Genomic DNA, 20884 nt, shown 5'->3' with positions numbered 1-20884 from the left:
ATTGAGTTTTCACTAACAAGTAGAATAAAAAATATGACACTGAACAGTAACTAGAGCATTATCATTATATTTATTTCTCAGTGATCCTTCTTGTAATGATTAATGAGCTTTTTCCAGCAAGGTTTAGGTTGAGAACGTTAAGTAATGGACTAGGTGGTAAGTAAATCTGAAACTGTTTTAGGGTACAGGGGTTCAGAAAAAGGTAGGATCAATGGAAACTACAGTATTTTTCCTGATAAGATAATTTGAGGACAATTAATAAAATTGTTTATGTTAGGGAACAAGATAACTTCAGAGATAGAGTCAGGAAATTTTGGGGAATTATGGCAAACTGTATTCATTTCCAGAGTCCAAACTGGAGTATTCATTAGAATGATTAAAAACTAGATTCTTTTTCTTAAACATTAGAATTGGACTATAATTAGGGTGAAAGTTAGGTCTCAGTTCCAGCTGGGATTCGTGTTAGCATTAAGGAAAACTTCATTTTCAACATAATGTCTTGTGAGTATCATTGTTGAAATGGTTCATCCTATGTTGAACCTAAATTTTCTATTTCTCTAATCCTAATTCTAATTCTTTTTGGGATCCTAACCCTAACCATAAAACCATAATAATAATAATAGCTCAATTCAAAAGTTAAAAAAGTAATCAATTTTTATTCATCCTATTAATCCACTGTACATATTGAGTTAAGCTGCAATTTAGCTTAACTTTTCCAAATTAGTTTACATGTGCATATATAAAGATGTAATTTTATGTGAAAAACAGAAAATCTTTGGAGGTAGGAGTAATGAAAAGGAAATAGAGGAGTATAATCAAATACTTTAAATATATTATGAAATCGCCACTTCTGACAATTAATAACCATTAACAAAATAACTAAAAATTAATAAAAAGTACACTGCCTTCTAGTGTTCTTTAAGAGAACCATGACATGTCTTGTGAAATACTTACGTTAGATAAACTTTGTTCATGCATAATTCATATTGTTATTGGCCAATTATTTAACTTAATGAATAAAAATAAATCAAATAATATTCCATGACAAAAAATATAAAACAGTTACTTAGTAATTGTTTGAGAAATAGTTATAATCATGCATTTTAAGAAACTGAATTTCTATTTCCCTACAAAGGAATGAATTAGGTTTACTAATCTAGTATTTGTAGTAAGTTTAGAGAACATAATTGGCATGAAAATCTTCTAACAGTACATCTTCTCTTGAATGAGTGATATTTTAAACATTGTCTTTTATTCAAATGAATACTTAGGTTTACATTTCAGAATAAATGCTATTTTAACTCCCTTCAGAACAAGTACATGCTCTGCAATTAAATGTACTAGCATATTCAGATATTTAAAAGCTAAATTTTCAGTTATATATGTAGCTTTACGTATTTAGAATGACATGATTTTTTATTCATAAATGTTTAACCTCAGATTTTTGCTTCACCAATATAAATGGTCTCAAGAGGTTGTAGTGAAGGCTCCAGTAACCAGATTGGTCAAAATCATTTCCTGAATTCTAAATTTTAAATCTAATAATTTTTAGGCTTTAATAATATCATTTATTGTCTCTTCAGAGCAATTAACCTAAAATAAATACTATTTTTAAGCATTTCACTCACATTGTAAATAGTATTAACATAGGTCAAAAAGAGACTAATTATTTAAGATTCAACATATTTGGTGATCTTAGTGTGAAGAATGTAGAGTAGAGAATTTTATATTCAATAAATATTTTTGTTTATATTAAATCAAATATCTGGATTTCTAATTTGGAGGTTAATCACATGGAAACAGGAAAACAATAAAGGAGTAATTACTTTGGGATCATTTTTCTTCTTAAAATTATGAAGCAAAAATATCTCTAAGAATATATTTTTCAATAAAATGTTTCAACTCTTAGTAAAGTGCATTATACTTTAATATAAAGTTTTTCTCAAAATAGAAATTCTGCAACTAATCTAATGTATGTGTTCATGCACAAAATTCTGTGACTTCTAGTCTTGTTATGTGATTTTATTTATATTTTTTAGTTGTGACATGATCCCTATTTACATTTATTACAAACATCTGTAATTATACAAATCATCTCTGTACACACTAATTTATGTAAGATAATATACAAACAAAATTATCTTTTTTCCTGTATCCAACCAGGAAGGATGATGTGCTGAAGTATATTAAATGAAAGTACTCTAATGAAGAGTCTTTATGGAATGAAAATTTGCAACATGTGGATGTTCTACTTGGCTGAACAGGAATTCTTGTTTCTACAGTGCTTTCTTACCTTTTAATCCCACAAGGAAAGCTACAAAAATTGAAGTTCATATGAAGGAATTGCATTCCTAAATGATGTGGCAACCCTGCTCAAAAGTTTTATGTTCTATATTTTTAAGCATATTAGTAATTCAGCTGTGAGTACATTGCATGAGACTCCTGAATTCACAGCTATTGCGGTGTAATAATCAGAAGAGAGGAAAAAGATTATATTAACCTCCAATTCCTCCCTTTGACCTTCAATATACCAATTAATTGTCAAAATAATCATGTAAGATGTTAGTTCATTTTTCCCTTTCTAATTAGAGATTAAGCAAGTGCTTTTAGCAGTTAAAAGTGGATTGTGTTACAGATACAAAATCTTCTTCTATAGGCTCATAAATTGAAAACTTGTCTTCCTATATTGAAAGCACAATTAACATTTACATTTTTCCAGTTATTTTGCTTACCTATGAGTTCTGATCATAAATCCTCTTATGAATTTTTATAGTATCTTTGAATAAATCACACGATTTGCATGTACTTATCATCTTAAGGACAGGCAGTCTACCTTTATATTTTTCATTCTATGTGACAAACCCTTATTTTTTGTTTCCCTATATGCTGAAAAAAATGTATCCATGGAAACAAGATATTGACAGCAAATCTGAGTGTAATTTTCATTTTTCAAATTTCAAATATAATATAAACTTTGTTTTGACTAGTCATTTTTTAACAATGAGTGATATTCATGAACACTAACATTTCGGTGCTTTTAAGTAAATTGAGACTTGATGTAGTATGGTAGTTCTAGTGTGTAGTTGATTTAATCATTAGATTATTCATGTATAAACATGTGCATTGCACTTTTTTATTTTTTTAATCTTTTTTTGGAGGGTTCCGGTCATGGGGCCTGAAATCTGGGCCTGGGCGCTGTCCCTCAGCTCCTCAGTTCAAGGTTAGCGCTCTACCACTTGAGCCACAGGCCCACTTCTGGCTTTTTTTTCTGCTTATGTGGTCCTGAGGAATCGATCCCAGGGCCTCATGCATGCAAGGCAAGTGCTCTACCCCTGAGCCACCTTCCCAGCCTCGACTTTTGTATTTTCATATATAAAATAGTCCCCAAGGTTTTACTTTAAAGTATAATGGGGGAGGGTTGTCTTCATGTTAAAAACTTTATATATATTTCAATTAAAGTATTAGAATGGATTTATTGATTAAAACATAGAAAAGTGTAAATAGTCAGGTTTCTTGCTTGAGACTGCATAAATTTCATATGAATGCAGCTCAAGATGAGACTGAGAGATAAATTCATATTCATATCACTGAGATTTACATCACAATATAGGAAATATAGGTATTTTAAGGAATTGGTCATTCAAAGCCCTTGATATATAATGGAGGAAGAATTGAATTGAAAATAGCAGAGGATAACAAATCAATATGCAGGGATTATGATTTTATAATACTAATATGAAAGAACTGAAGCTTTAGTCTTCTGAAAAAGAAAGTTTAGCTTGTAAATTCAATATAAGGCATCAGCTGTGATGAGTCTAATATCTTTCCTCCAAGATATCCAAGAGTACTATACTCATCCTCTAAAAAGTAAATAAGTAATTATTTTAATAAGCTTTGCTTAATATTAATTTACTTGAAGCAAAAAGGTTAAAATGTCTTCTCTTTCTTTCAGTGTAATAATATACATTTCATATTATTACTGTCTCTTCATACAAGCCTGAAATCACTATTTCAAAGTAACATAAACAGAAAAACAAAAATAACCGGCAGTGAACAGACAAAATATTACCTCCTCTGGGACACAAGAACACAGGCAATACGCAGGAAAATTTATAGCTTTGAGTATATACATTAACAAATTAGAACAATCTTAAATCAGCACTAATAATGCACCACTAGGTCCTTGAAAAACAGGAACAAGCCAATTCAAAAACTGGTAGATAGAAATCATACAAATTAGATTAAAGAAATAAATGAATTAGAGTCTCAGAAAAACATACAATCATAATTGACCGATGTGTTAAATAGTTCACTTTCATCAATGTTCAAGGAACTCCACTGCTTCATTTTTTCACCCTTTCCCTAAAGCTCTGTGCCCACTCCCACCTTCCTGAAGATGTAGAATGAATATACCATGCATAAGGTAAAGAAGACAGAATCATCACAAACTATAAATAACAACAACATACACTAAACAAAAAACAGAGTCTTCTGTTTCCATACCTCATAGCTTGTTTCAGGATGTTTATCATGTTATATAAAGGTAATTGTTTTTATAATAAAGTCAATTCAGGGATTAAGGTGTGATAAACATAATTTTCTTTCTATTTAATAATGCTTTTATTTTACATTAATGTTGTAAGTAACACAATTCAAATCCTAGTGAAATTTGGAGGTTCAGATTTACAGTTAAATATTCAAAAGTTCTAATAGTTCCATTTTGGCAACCAAACTGAAAAACAGGCATGTTTTACCCTCAGGAATGTCATTATTTCATATGCAAATTTCATATGTAATTTTACCTATGTTTTCTCTTATATGAAAACATATCTGCTAATCAGAGAAATACGAAAAGACTTTTAATTATGATATGAAAAGTGCATCGACATGAATGAATGAAATCAGGGAGTAGATGGCCCAGAGCTGGGTGGTTCTGTTAAATATTCTCACGATTTTGAATGATCTGGTGGTTTTGTATGTGTGGAATTATGAATGTATTTTATGTCTGGACAAGAAAGTTTGATTAAAAGATCATTGTCTGATACCCAATATCTGTAATCTAACCTGAGTCAGAGTGGTAAGTATGTGTGTGTGTGTGTGTGTGTGAGAGAGAGAGAGAGAGAGTGTGTGTGTATGTGTGTGGGTGTGGGTGTCTCTCTGCCTACCTGCAAGTCTGGATTTAGAAGGAAGTATCTTATTTCTCTGAGGGTATATACTTAATTCTATTAGGTATACTCCATTAATGACAGTAGATAAAGTTAATGAACATTTTGTGCCATATATTTATGTTCCTATGATTGCACGAACAAACTAAAAATTATGTTTGGGGTATGAGTTTGTAAAAGGTCAGCTGAAAGTATAAACATTTGTAATCTTGAGAAAGATATCAATGGCAGTCATTTCAGTGTAGATAAATTTTGACAACACTTGCAGTGATAGGTAATCCTATATCAAAATTCAATATTTATTGATTTTCCATAGCTACACTATCCTATAAATTTGTAGGAAAACAAGTTAAATTATAGAATCATAAAAGTAATGTGATTATTTATTGCAAACAGTTTTACAGTTAGGTCATGATTGTAAGCACTAGGATCAACAGAAATAAAAACACAATATACAACATGGAGTGAGATATTTTATAATGAAGCATATTTTAATATACTCTACATTGTTAGAAAGACTAGAACGTTGAGTTAGCTTTATAACCTACCATAATAAGTGATATTGTCCATTTATTAAGCAGAAAGGCTTACTCAGATTTACAAGATTGAATGTGTCAGTGTATGTTCAACTGGTTTTATTGCTTTGGGGGCCAGTGACAAGACAATGTCAAGGAGGGGAGTATGTCAAAGAGAAATGTTTTTTGCCTAGAATGATTAAAAGATAAAAGAAGAAAGAAAATGAGTCTTTGTCTCATGAGTTTCACTCTGAAGAACTTAATCTCCAGAAGAACTATTCAGGTATGCTCCACAGTCTGGGAAATTGGAATGTCATTTTTCTTTAACACATAGGTCTTTATGGGGCATTCTAAAATCAAATGGCAACATCTTCACCAATGATAACTTGTCCAGGGGTGGAAGCCACTAGATAATTCTATAAATTCTAATCAGATCTCAGCAGACTAAATATTTTATGGAATTCCCATTAAAATAGTTTCTTTCAGATTGACTGGGTCTTCATAATGTGTATCTGTTTATATGTGTGTGTTTGAATAAACTAATAAAACAATGTGGCAGATAAAAGTATTAGTATGGTCTTTTTTTTTCTTCTCATACTATGAAAGCCTGTCACAATTCCCAATCAAATCCCATCCAAGATTCAAACAATAATGCTGTCCCAAAATTTCTTTATGTTAACCTAAGTACATCCATCTCATTTCAGATGGCCATGGTATAGGAAAATTTTAAGCCTTCCAATTACGTTGTCACCAAGGAAACAACGTACAGTATTTCTTTTAAAAAAACCTAGAATGTAGAATATTTTATCCATAAAATTGAAGGAGTATACATTATAGGATTTAATTTAAATATTTAGTCACATAAATGGATATTCTTTATCCCCAACTCAGAGCCCTTTTAAACTACATCATTGCACAACTCATCTATTACCATCTTCCATGAAGACAGTCCTTGCTGTAAACAAACCAGATGTGGTGAACAAATTAACATGTACACCATTGTTACATGCTGATGTTCTAAAGCCTGGAAGTGAAAGAGCATTTAATGCATGTGTACAGCTCGTTCTAAGGATTATGGAAAGTGATTACTTTGCACCATAAAGAGAAAAATCCACAGATGTTTTAAGTTGTTTTTTGTTGTTGGCATTTGTGAGATATATTTTGGAAAGCACAATGAATGAAAGCATGCTATTTTGTAAAACTTTGCTGGCTGACACATTTACTGAAATATTTCATATGAGAAGACAGACAATAGGGTGGATAGGATGTGGTATGCAGCTTTAAATACAGACAAGCAAAACAGAGAATGGAAATTTTTTTTTCCTTAACAAATGCTTTCTGGTTATATTGTGCTATAAACTATAATGATGAAATAAACATTTCTTTGGAAAAGTAAGGAGAAAACATTGTCACCTGTTGATTTTCTTTTTAAAGTGAATCTTAAATGTCAAGTTCAAAGAAATTTAAAAGCCTTAATAAAATATTATCGAGTATTACTTTCATTTTTGATGAATAGTTAAAACAAACTGACAGACTGTTAGTCCATTAAGATTTATAAGTTTCCTGCTATACATTTCCTATTGTTCCTCTTTTTGGGGGTGATATATTTTTTTTTAGAATGGCTACATGGTCTTAACCATTACCCTCAAAATGTATGCTGTCATAGAATCAGAGAGGTTTTGGGGTTTTTTGTTGTTTTGTATGGTTTATTTGGTCAGTCTTGGAGCTTGAACTCTGGGCCTCAGTGCTGGTCCTACAATTCAGCTCAAGATGAGCGCTCTACCGCTTGAGCCACAGCACCGCTTCTGTCTTCTAGTGGCTTATTGGAGATAAAAGTCTCACAGACTTTCCTGCCGGGGCTGTCTTTGAACTGAGATCCTCATATCTCAGCCTCCTGAGTAGCTAGGATTACAAGCATGAGCCACCAGTGCCCAGCCAGAGAGTTTTATTTTATTAAATTAAGACAATAGTAGTCTCATTTTATGCCAACACAAAATATAAACACCAATGAAGTTTTTCCCTAAAAAAAAAAAAAAAAACACTTATAAAAAAATCATGAGGGGGGAACAAGATGGCGACGGGGCAGTAGGGAAACGCCACAGCTCTCTCCAACCAAAAAGAGAGTTCGAATTCCAACGCTTAATCTCCCCAAGAGACCGACAACAACAAAAAGACGAATACTCAGAGAAAAACCAGATGTGGAAAATAACAAAAAAAGAAAGAGAGGAAAAGAAGAATTTCAGAACAGACAAGAGCGAAGACCCCTCCCCCAACCTTTACTGGCCGTGCGGCAGTGTGCCAAGCCACCGGCCAGCCGGCCCGGCGCGGTCTGCCGGAGCCCAGAGACACAGGGGGCCGCTTGCAGATCACCAGGTACCGGATTGCAGAACAACGGATCGCCAGGAACAGAGAAACCTACCAGCCTGGAGTCTCCACGAGGATCCCACCCCCACCCCTCACTCTCCACCAGAGTGGAGAGGCTCCATCCCGCCAAAGCCGCCCTGCACCAGCAGCACAACAAAGGGACCTGTCGGCAGACCACCCGCCCAATCGCGATCGCAACGACCCGGCGCGGGCCGCCCAACCCAGCCCGCAACCACCCCAACTGAACTCGGATTGCAACAACAACTGACGACCTACACCACACAGAAACAACCAGCTCCAGGGTGAGTACTCCACAGGGGACAGTGTAACCCTCAAGGGAGACCAGAGCTGGAGGGAATCCCCAGACCCTGACCTAGACTCCCTACCCCAATACCAGGACCACAGGACCCACTAAAACTGGGAACTGTTTGAGAGCTCCACCAGCCGGTGGAGCACACTCTGCTGGCCAGGCCAGAGCAAGAGTGCCCCTGGAAGGGAGCTTAAATGCCCAAGCCAGTAACAGCGCCCCTGGGTCAAGACTACCAACAGTAGAAGAAATTTGAACTGTGTCCTCCAGGCTGCATAACCTATGTGGTATACACATCAGCACAGGCCTAACGAGCCTGCTCCAGGCTGGGGCCGGAACCAGGCCCAGGGATCCAGCGCCTGAACAACACAACCAACTCCTCCCAACTGAAGTAAAAAGCTGCGCATACGCCTCAACAGAGGGGAGAAAACCAGGAAACAACACTCCCCAGGAAGCACGCCTGTGACAACAAAAGACCTGGAGGCTCAGGACAAGAGAAGCCCAAATCCCACCAAAACTCCACCCATATACCCTAGGCTGGGAATTGGGCAACACAGGCTGCCAGCTCCTGATAGTCAGCAGGAGCTCAGGCTGATAAGGCGGCTCAGCAATAGAGTGATAGTCTTGGATGTATGAGTCCCTGGATCTGATTCCTCAGCATCACAAAAGCAAAAAGGGTCAGAAGTGGTGCTGTGGCTCAAATGGTAGGGTGCCAGCCTTGAGCTGAAGAGCTGAGGTACCGCAGCCAACCTAGAGTTCAAGCCCACAACCAGCCCAAAACAAACAAACAAAAACACATCAGGAGCCCATAGCAGACTCCAGTATTTGGGAGAGTGCATCCAGCACATCTGATCTTCTCAAGAGCACCCGTAGGAGCAAACACAAGCAGTCTAGGCTGCTCAACCCTTCCAAAGGCGGGAATTGCCAGCAATCTACAGCAGAGAGCTGAGAATCCTAAGTAAGTCAGAATAGCAGCTGGAAATAGGCTCCCAACAGAACCCAGATCAGGCACAGACTCTCTCTACCAATACAGAATCAGCAACCAAGCAAAGACAGACACATCAAAACAAAATTGAAGAGCAGTCTCCTGAACCCCCATGCGAAAATCACAGAGAAAAATCACAAGGTTTACCACCACCCAGGAGAGCAAGCTCACTTCAAAAGCCACCAGCCACGCAGGGGAGAGCCCCAGTGGGAGCGAAGCAGGAATGGAAGACAAAAGCTACATCCAAGGGTTGCTGGAGGCAATGACTCAAGAAATAAAGTGAGAAATGGATCAGAAATTGAAAGAGCACAAGGATGAACTATCAAAAGAGATACAGGATATCAAACAAAAGTTGGATGCAAAAATAGAAGCTGCACAAACCTCAGTAAGAAGTGAGATAAAAGCCAAATTAGAGGTAATGCATACTGATCTCACCTCATTGGGAGGTGAGATCAGTACTCTGAGAACCAACATTGAATCCATAAAGGGATCCATTTCCTCCATGCAAACCACAATAGAAGCCACGGTCAACAGAGTGAATGAAATGGAAGGTAGAGTGTCAGATACAGAAGACAAAATACACCAAGTGGACCAAAAAGTGACAGATATGGAAAAATCACTCAAATTAAACCAAAGGGAAATTCAAGAGCAAGCAGATAATGCCAAGAAATGTAACCTTCGCATAATTGGAGTGGACGAAGGGGAGGAATTCCAGAGCAAGGAAATGCAACACCTATTTAACAAGATAATCAATGAAAATTTTCCCCAGAAAACAAGACCCATCCATCTGTTGCCTTCAGGAGACCCACCTCTCAGCCAAACATACAAACAAACTCAGAGTGAAGGGGTAGAAAAGGATCTACCAATCAAATGCCCCCAGTAAGAAAGCAGGTGTAGCTATCCTGATATCTGAAAAAATAAACTTTTCATTAAAATCAGTACAGAAAGACAAGGACGGACACTACATATTAATAAAGGGAACAATCCAAGAGGAGGATATAACCATCATCAACTTATATGCCCCAAATATTGGTGCACCCAGATATGTCAAACAAATGCTCTCAAACTTACAGAATAAAATAGATCCCAATATGATAATACTAGGAGACTTTAACACACCACTCTCACCAAAGGACAGGTCTACCAACCAGAGGATTGGCAAAGAAGCTACCGAATTAAGTGAGGCCATACTTCAAGCGGAATTAACTGACATCTACCGAGTATTTTACCCTAAAACAACACAGTACACATTCTTCTCAGTAGCTCATGGAACTTTCTCCAAAATAGACCATATCATAGTTCATGCAAGGTACTTAAGCAAATACAAAGGGATCGACATAATCCCCTGTATCCTATCTGACCACAGTGGAATCAAGCTAGCTCTCAATAACAAAGCATACCGCAGAAATTTCTCTAATACATGGAAATTGAACAGCACACTCCTTAACAATGCCTGGGTAACAGAAGAGATCAGAGAAGAAATAAAGCATTTCCTACAACTCAATGAAAATGAAAACACCTCACAAAGAAACTTGTGGGACACAGCAAAAGCAGTCCTGAGGGGCAAATTTATTGCCCTCAGTGCCCACATCAAGAGAATGGAGACAGACCAAGTAAATAATCTCATGTTGCAACTAAAACAGCTAGAAAAACAAGAAAAAATGGGACCTTAAGCTACTAGACGAAGCCAGACAACCAAATTAAGAGCAGAGATTAACCAATTAGAAAATCAGAAAACCATAACCAAAATAAACCAAACAAAAAGCTGGTTCTTTGAAAAAATAAACAAAATTGATGGCCCGTTGGCAAGATTAATTAAAAAAAGAAGAGAGGAAACCCATATTAATAGGACTAGGGATGCCACCGGAAACATCACAACATGTATCCAAGATATCCAAACAATTCTAAGAGACTACTTTCAAAAGCTATACTCTCTAAAGGAAGAAAATCTGGCAGAAATGGATGCATTTTTAGAGAAATACAAGTTACCCAAACAGAGCAAAGAAGAAGTTAACCAATTAAATAAGCCAATATCCTATAATGAGATACAGGAAGCTATCAAAAGTCTTCCAACAAAAAAAAAAGCCCAGGACCAGATGGATTCACAGCAGAATTCTATAAGTCCTTTAAACAAGAACTAATACCCATACTCCTCAAGCTCTTCAGAGAAACAGAGAAGGAGGGAGCTATCCCAAACTCATTCTACGAAGCCAATATCACACTCATCCCCAAACCAGGCAAAGACCCAACCAAAAAGGAGAATTACAGGCCAATCTCCTTGATGAACACAGATGCAAAGATCCTTAACAAGATTCTAGCTAACAGAATCCAGAAACACATAAAAAAAAATAATACACTATGATCAGGTAGGCTTCATCCCAGAGACACAGGGATGGTTTAACATACGTAAGTCAATAAATGTAATCCAACATATCAACAGAGCCAAGGTCAAGAATTACATGATTATCTCCACAGATGCAGAAAAGGCCTTTGATAAAATTCAACATTCATTCATGCTAAAAGCTCTGGAGAAAAAAGGAATAGAAGGAACATTTCTAAAAACAATAAAAGCCATTTATGACAGACCAATAGCCAATATTATACTTAATGGGGAAAAGCTACAACCAATCCTCCTAAAATCAGGAACAAGGCAAGGATGCCCACTGTCTCCACTCCTCTTCAACATAGTCCTAGAACCCTTAGCCAGGGCAATAAGGCAAGAAAAAAGACATTAAAGGGATCCGCATAGGAAAAGAAGAAGTTAAACTATCCCTTTTTGCAGACGACATGATAGTATACCTCCACGATCCCAAAAACTCCATCCCCAAACTTTTAGAAATCATAAGTCACTTCGGCAAAATAGCAGGATACAAAATAAACCCACAAAAATCAGTTGCCTTCCTATACACTGATAATGTACAGGAAGAGAGGGAAATAAAGGGAGCCACCCCATTTACAATAACCTCCCAAAAAATAAAATATTTAGGAATTAACCTAACCAAAGATGTAAAAGAACTATTTAATGAGAACTATAAAAAGTTAAAGAAAGAAATTGCAGAAGACACTAGGAAATGGAAAGACCTCCCATGCTCCTGGATAGGTCGACTTAATATAGTAAAGATGGTAATACTTCCAAAACTAATATACAAATTCAATGCAATTCCAATTAAAATCCCTATGACGTACATCACTGAAATACAGAAAACAGTCCAAAAATTTATATGGAACAAAAAAAGACCTAGAATAGCCAAAACAATTCTAGGGGATAAAGACAATATGGGAGGGCTATCCATGCCGAACTTCAAACTCTACTACAGAGCTATAATAACAAAGACAGCATGGTACTGGCACAAAAACAGACCCAAAGAACAATGGAACAGAATAGAAGATCCAGAAATAAACCCACAGGCCTACAGCCAGCTGATATTCGACAAAGGAGCCAAAGACATACAATGGAAGAAACACAGCCTCTTCAACCGCTGGTGCTGGGAAAACTGAGCAGCCACATGCAGAAAACTAAGAGTGGACCCCAGCCTATCACCATGCACCAACATCAACTCAAAATGGATTAAAGACCTTAACATTAAACCTGAATCTCTGAAACTACTGCAGGACAGAGTAGGAGAGACACTTGAACTAATAGGCACAGGAAGGAACTTCCTGAACAGAGTCCCAGGGTCACAACAAGTTGGAGAGAGACTCGACAAATGGGACTACCTTAAAATGAAAAGCTTCTGCACAGCTAAATCTATCGCAACTAAGCTAGAAAGACAACCAACTAATTGGGAAAAAATATTTACCAGCAATATATCAGACAAGGGGTTAACATCCTGTATATACAGGGAACTCAAGAAACTAATCCCTCCCAAACCTAACAAACCAAATACTAAATGGGCAAGGGAACTAAAGAGGGACTTCTCAAATGAAGAAATAAAAATGGCAAAGAAACACATGAGGAAATGTTCATCATCCCTGGTGGTGAAGGAAATGCAAATAAAGACAACCCTGAGATACCACCTTACCCCAGTCAGAATGTCCCACATCCACAAATCAGCCAACGACAAATGCTGGAGGGGATGTGGAGAAAGAGGAACCCTATTACACTGCTGGTGGGATTGTACACTTATACAACCACTTTGGAAAGCAGTCTGGAGGGTCCTTAGAAAGCTAAAGATTGACCTCCCTTACGACCCAGTCATACCACTTCTAGGCATCTAACCTGAACAAAAGGAACCAATATACAAGGACACGTGCACCTCCATGTTTATTGCAGCACTGTTCGCAATAGCTAGGATATGGAAACAACCTTGATGCCCCACCACAGATGAATGGATCCAAAAATTGTGGTATCTATACACAATGGAATATTATGTAGCCATTAGAAATGACAAAATAATGGCATCTGCAGGGAAATGGATGGAGCTAGAAGGAATCATGTTGAGCGAGGTAAGCCAAGAACGAAGAGACAAAGGGTACATGGTCTCCCTGATAAGTGGATGCTAAATCCAAAATGTTAGGTGATACGACAAAACTAACAGGACTTAAGAAACAAAGAACTCCCTCTCATCTGGTTGAACCACTACTAAATATCCCCATGCTGCTGATCACAAATATGGTATATAACATGTGAACACTGTTATATATTACAGACTGTGGTAGACAATTTGCTCCAGGAAAGTTCGAATGAACTTGTGACTTTGAAATTATGTAATCACTTAATCACAATCAAAAAAAAAAAAAAGAACCTTGGGGAAGGGAGGGAGGGAGGGGATGGTAGGGGGAAAACAATGGAGGGGGTAACAATGTTCAAGAGGAAGTGTACTCATTACCTCACTCATGTAACTGTAACCCTCTGTATAGTATCTTTACAATAAAAAAAAATCATGAGATTCGGAGGATGATGGCAGAGGAGAAGCTGAAGGCTATACAAACTCTCCTATAGAAAGCATTTTAGTATTCCAGTGAACAGTCTTAGGCTACAGAGTCACACCAAGTGTGTCATCTCAATGCAGAGAGTTTGGACAGAGAGGGAAAATCCAAGCAAGGAAACAGATCTGAACACATGCAGCTAGCCATGGCTGAAGTGTCAAAGTTGGTAGCAGAGACACTCTTAGCATCCATAACTACTGAGAGAATCTGGGACAAAGGCTCCAGATGTGGCGGACGAGTGGATTCTACCCAACACAATCAAGAACTGACAAGGAGCAGATATATTCATCCTGCAGATGACAGACCAGAAACTGTCCAGGAACAAGATTCTGGCATGAGTAGAAACCTGTCTCCTCATTTCTTCTCAGGGAGCAGAGGAGGGAAGGCTGCGTGTCACCTACCACTGGAGATCTCCATCTTTGATACTAACAAAGGCCCCGTTGAGCAACTAGCTCCAACTCAGGCCTTGGAAGCAAACAAAAGTGTCATTTAGCAGGTCACAGGAATCTGCCCTGACCTGCCAGGCTCAGCTCTACCCAGGGGAAAGTCAACCAGGACAGACAGAGAAAAATCTGCCCCCTGAGGAGTGACTTTCACCACTGGGTAAACAGAGCCAGAGGCTGCCCCTCCCTACAGCAGCCTAGACAAACAATTGAAACTCAGTAAACATAAACCCTGAGAATGGCTCCAAGCTGGGCTCTCTGAGAGTCTCAGGAGCTAGCCCAGCAAGGAAAAGCTACTGATTGCTGAAAGGCCTCAACTCTACCCATAACCTAATCTCATCACAGCATCTTCAAACTAGCGGAAACTCCCTTCTCCCTCTTTTGGGATACTGAAAGCAAATCTACCTCCCACTGAACTAACCTGGGAGAAGGATAACAAAACAATGGGTTATGCAAAGCATTTTTCTGCCTGCTCAAACACTGACTTCAGAAAACAATCAAGCCATAGGAAAACCAAACACCACAAGCAGCCCAGAGACTCCACCAAGAGACTGGTTATGGACACGGAAGATACACAATAATCCCATTGCCTCCATCCCCCCCCCCCAAAAAAAAAATCAAAGAACTCTTTTTTTAAATTTAATTTTATTTTTTATTGTGAGAATACAGTACAAAGGAGTTAAAATTACATGGGCAAGATAATGAGTATATTTCTTATCAAGCATTGTTGCTTCCTTGTTGTTTCCCCTTCCCATCCCATCCCATACTTCCCCCTCCCCCCAACTGATCCTCCCCCACCCCCCACCAAAGTTGTTAAGTTCGTTTTTCGACATAATGAATTGTACATCTCATTGTTGCAATCAAAGAACTCTTATTTGGACCTTTTAAAAAAATTAATTGTTAAAATTGTTTTCTATTAATCTTATTTTCCTCCCATAATTTTTATTTTAGGTGTATAGGTGTGTGTGTTTGTGCTTTTTTAAATCTCTTCTGAAATTTTGGTCCTTTTTAAGTATTCTTTTCATTTTTTTCTGTTTCTTTCTTTTTTTGTGTGACTAAATTGCTGTTCGGTTCATTCCCAGATATATACCTGTTTTTGATTATTAGACCTTATACCCCATTGTGTACACATTTAATCCAGAAAATTATTACTCAATTCACAACCTCTTAGGCTTAAATTCTTTAACAGCAGTATTATCTCTTTATATGTATATAATTTTCAAGTAACTAATTGTAAGAATTTTTATTTTTTAGTTTTCATTTCTCCTTTCAATCCATCCCTTCTTCTCATCTTATCCTTTTCTTCTCTCAATATCATTTGTTTAAACTTACAAAATTTTTAAGTGTTTCACTATTTAAATTTAAATTTTGGTTTTTCCATTTTTTCTTGTTCGTTTTTTTGTAATCTCTCTCCGATCATTCTATCCAAATCATTTCCCTCTCTAAGATTAGGACTTGGTTAAATACCACGTTTTCGTGATCCATCCATCTACTGAGGGGCATCTGGGTTGATTCCTATCTTAGCTATGTTAAATAATGCTGCAATAAATATAGTTGTGCTGGTAGGGTTAGTACGGTCTTGTTTGTGATCATTTGGGTAAATGCCCAAAAGGTAGATTGCTGGGTCATAGGGAAGTTCTAGGTGGAATCTTTGAGGAACTTCCATACTACTCCAAAGTAGTTGAATAAGTTACACTCCCACCAACAATGCAGTAAGGTTCCCTTCTGGCCACATCCCCTGAAGGATCTGTTGGTATTAGAGTTCTTCATTATAGCCATTCTAAATGGCTTGAGGTGGTATCTCAATGTTGTTTTGATTTGCTTTTCTATTAAGGCTTGGGAGGTTGAGCATTTCTTCATGTGTCTATTGGCCTTCCTTCTTTTCTTTTCAAAGAAGTTTGTCTTGAAGTCTTTAGACCACTTATTTATTGGGCAGTTGTTTCTTTTAGGATTTGTTGTTGGGGGATTTAATATTTTGAATTCCACATATATTTGAGATATGAGACCCTTCTCTATTGTATGGCTAGCAAAGATCTTCTCCCATCAATGGGCTTTCTATTGATCTGGCTAGCTATGTCCTTTGCAAAGCAGAAGCTCTGCAATTTCATACAATCCCATTTGTCCAAACTTTCTTTGATTTCTTGTGCTTCTGGGTCTCTATTAAGAAAATTTCAGCCTCTGCACAGGAGACCTTGCTTATGTCCTACTCCAATCTGTAATGTTTTCAGTGTGTCTGCTTTGACTCCGAGGTCTTTGATACAGGATAATATACAAGGATATAGTTTTAGTTTTCTATGAGTGATTAACCAATTTTGCCAGCATTTTTACTGAAGAAGCTCAGTACTGTACAGAGAGGTTACAGTTACATAAGTAAGGTAATGAGTACATATCTTATTGAGCATTGTTGCCACCTCCTTTGTTTTTCCCCTACTATTCCTTACCTTCAACCATCCCCAACAACTCCCTCTAATAGTATCTTGTAAATCTCATTGTTACAATGGGTCAACCTGTATCTTTTCCTTGCATCTTAAATGAAGAAATGCTGGCTTGTTTCAAGCTGATTCTACTTGTGTAGACACACTTAAAAACAGTTTCAAAGTCCAAAGGCATATAAATGAAATGCACTTCATCTATTGTCAGTTGGTATAATTGTGTTCTACACATTTATTGACAGGTTACAAATTATTCTCAAATTTTAATACATTAAAAACTTTCTTTTTTTCTCATTTTCGTTGCCAGGACATCGGCACGACCTCAGTCAGAATTGCTCACTTTAGACTTTTCATATGGGTTGGTTAAATTTTGACCTGCACTCCAGTCTTCTGGGGAGTCACTCATCTGCTTAGGAATTGATGTTCACAGTTGGAAAAGAGCCCAAGGAAGGATGCCATTTAAAGCCTTATAACTTTATTCTTAACAAGGATATTGTCCTGCTACTTTGGCTGTTGAGAGTGTCTACAAGAGCAAGCATTCCATGGGGAGCAGGGAGACACCATATGACCTTTACATATTGAGATTTCGGAGTTACTTGCTATCACTTGTCCTGCATTTTTCAAGTCGAATCTCTCTAAACGTACCAGTTGGAAGAGATAAGAGGAGTGGTAAAAGAACTCTTAGAGACGAATACATCTTCAACACATTTGTTTCCAAGCATTCTGTCTAAGGCATATTCAACAACTAGTGAAACCTGTGTTGGCTATATCTATGTGTCTTTTTCCATTTGTGCATGTGTACATGTGTGTACGTATGTGTGTATTTGTGTGCATAGTAACATTCATGTGTACATATATGGGCCGATATTCATATATATGCATATATAAATAATAAAAAAATATATATCAGGTGTTCAGTGTTCAGTGATTTAATCTAGAGTTCCCAGCACATTGTCCTCATCAAAAAGTGTACATAATAAACTGCTCTAAGCATCTGTGTTATATGAGGGGTATCCTTTGTACACACTTCCCCCATTAACTTGTTTTTCATCACTGTGAACAACTTCAGCCTACTTTCTCATAGGATAGCTTTGTTTTTGTTACTTACTGATAATAAAAGAAAAAGGTTGTTTGTAAATGAAAAAGAACTTTTAGGTCCCAGGCTAAAAGTATATTATCAGTCCCAATGATTCGTATGAGATAAAATTTATAGTAGTACTAAAAGTGAAAAGGAATTCCTAGATCTGTTGTTTTGCCATTTAGAATGGCAAAGAATAATTTCACGTCACTGTTATAACTCTTAAAGAATGCAAGGGTAACTGATGGTCCCTATCATGTTCCCACAAAACCAGTGGATCCCGAAGGATAATAGTAGACCAACAGAAATTCTAAGTAGCAGACATGGAGCATGAAAGAGAAAGAGCAGAAATGAGAGAGAGTGAAAGAGAGAGAAAAATATCATAATATTAAAGTGCGTAACAGATAAACAAGAGGTGTATGAGGATATTCATACTGCTATTTTGAGACTCTACATGTACATTTGAAGGTATTTGATGTATGATAACGCATCAAAATAAATTATAAAGTGATTTTGATAATAAATAAAAATGGCTCAGAAAAAATTATAAATGCAAAAACAGTCTTCACTGAAGCAAACTCTCAGAAATATTTCTTGACTTTGAAAAGGATAAATTGGCTGCAGTTAGTATAAATTTAGAAGTATGACAATTCACAAAAATATAAAAATGTATTCACATATTTCATGATATAACCTAAAGCAGAAAGCAAATATTGTTCAGATGATTTTTTAAATCACAGTTTCTCAGGAGCTGGGAAGGTGGCTCAGTGGTAGAGTGCTTGCCTTGCATGCATGAGGTCCTGGATTTCATTCCTCAGCACGACATAAGCAGAAAAAGATGAAAGTGCTGCTGTGGATCAAGTGATAGCGCTAGCCTTGAGCTGAAGAGCTGAGGGACACTACCCAAGACCCAGAGTTCAAGCCCCACAACCAACAAAACCAAAGCAAAAAACAAAACAAAACAAAACACAGTTTCTCAATTTTGTGGCCTCAACACTGTAATACCACTACTTCAGCCTAGGGTTAAGATTTTAGGTGTGGACATTTATCAACACTCCTGATTCAGACTCTACTTGATATAATTTTTATTCAATACTTTGTTTTTAGTTTTGCTATTTGTAAATTCACATGCACCTATGAAAAATGGTGTGGCCATCCCAATAATATTCTCAAAGTACCTCTTAATCACGACTCACAAAAAGTTGTATTATATTATGAGAAGGAAAAAATGCTATAAATAAAGAAAACAATAATTATATATTAACGATTACTAAAATAAAAAACAAAACAATTACCAGGGTTTTCAGTATTTGAAAAGTACATAGTAGATTTTACTATTTTCTCATATTCCTGTACATGTAAAACTGGGTGAAGCTATGAGTAGCCTTTAAATTTACCCACTAAGATTACTATTTATAGATAATCTCATCATGTGTATGTGGCTTTTATCATTATTTGTTCATCACTAACATATAACTTAAGGGAGCCCTAAAGATTTATCAGAAACTGTGTACTTAAATTCTTAACTCTTCACTCTGCTTCTTTACACAGTCTTTGCAACTTCTCATTAGCAAAGTTTCTATAAACTCTGAAATGTACATACTTAGTAGTACATGCTACCGGAAATATTATGTACTTTATCGAAAAAATTTATGACCTACTAGTCTTAATTTTGCATATATAAGCAAATCCCAAAATGAAACATTTAAATCATTAAAACTTTTAACAAACCTTAACATTTCCTGCAATGATCATTATGACAGGTGCCTTGTGTAGAATAATTGAATTCCTCCTCCTACACATCTCATGAACAACAAATATCTGGAATTATTTTGTTTTTGTCACGTCAATATTGACTTTATTCTTAAATGTGTGCTTATGTAAGTAATACATGGTTGCAAAATTTCACAATTTTTTGAACTTACTTTTTGTTGAATTGTCTAGTTTAAGACAATCAATTACACTTTATATATAAAAAATGTTCTGTGCTCAATTTGGCTGCACATACACTAAAATTGGAACATACAGAGAAGATTAGCATGGTCCCTGCACAAGGATGACACGCAAATTAATGAATCATTCCATATTTTTACACCAACAGATGCTGGATGGGATGTGGCCAGAAGGGAAGCCTACTGCACTCTTGGTGGGAGTGTAAACTTGTTCATCCATTTTGGAAAGCGGTTTGGAGCTTCCTCAAAAGAATCCACATAGAGCTCCCCTATTACACAGCAATCCCACTTTTGGGCATTCACCCAAATGATCACAAATAAGTCCATACTAAAACTACCACCACAACAACGTTTATTGTAGCATTATTTGCCATAGCTAAGATACGGAACCAACCCCGATGGCCCTCAGTAGAAGAATGGATCAAGAAAACGTTCTGTGTGTGTGTGTGTGTGTGTGTGTGTGTGTGTGTGTGTGTCTGTGTGTGTCTGTGTGTGTGTGAATGTACACTTACACAACCACTTTGGAAAGCAATCTGGTGAGTCCTCAGAAAGCTAATTATTGACCTTCCTTATGGCTCACTCATACCACTTCTAGGCATCTATTCTGAACAACAGGTACCAATATTCAAGGACACATGCACCTCCATGTTTATTGCAGCACTGTTCACAATATACAGGATATGAAAACAACCCATATGTCCCACCAGAGATGAA

The 20884-nt window shown here is 36.8% G+C and overlaps 1 non-coding gene across 1 annotated transcript; it reads left to right on the top strand.

Annotated features, from left to right (window-relative positions):
• The first annotated feature begins 20203 nt into the window (after positions 1 to 20203).
• LOC122118517 lies at positions 20204 to 20309 on the top strand. Its single transcript, XR_006149396.1, has one exon. It is a non-coding gene; the product is annotated as a U6 spliceosomal RNA (small nuclear RNA).
• Positions 20310 to 20884: the final 575 nt, after the last annotated feature.

The sequence above is a fragment of the Dipodomys spectabilis genome, unplaced genomic scaffold (assembly GCF_019054845.1).
Source record: "Dipodomys spectabilis isolate Male_0828 unplaced genomic scaffold, ASM1905484v1 ptg000154l, whole genome shotgun sequence".
Classification (NCBI taxonomy): domain Eukaryota; kingdom Metazoa; phylum Chordata; class Mammalia; order Rodentia; family Heteromyidae; genus Dipodomys; species Dipodomys spectabilis.
This window is presented reverse-complemented; position numbering and strand designations above follow the sequence as displayed.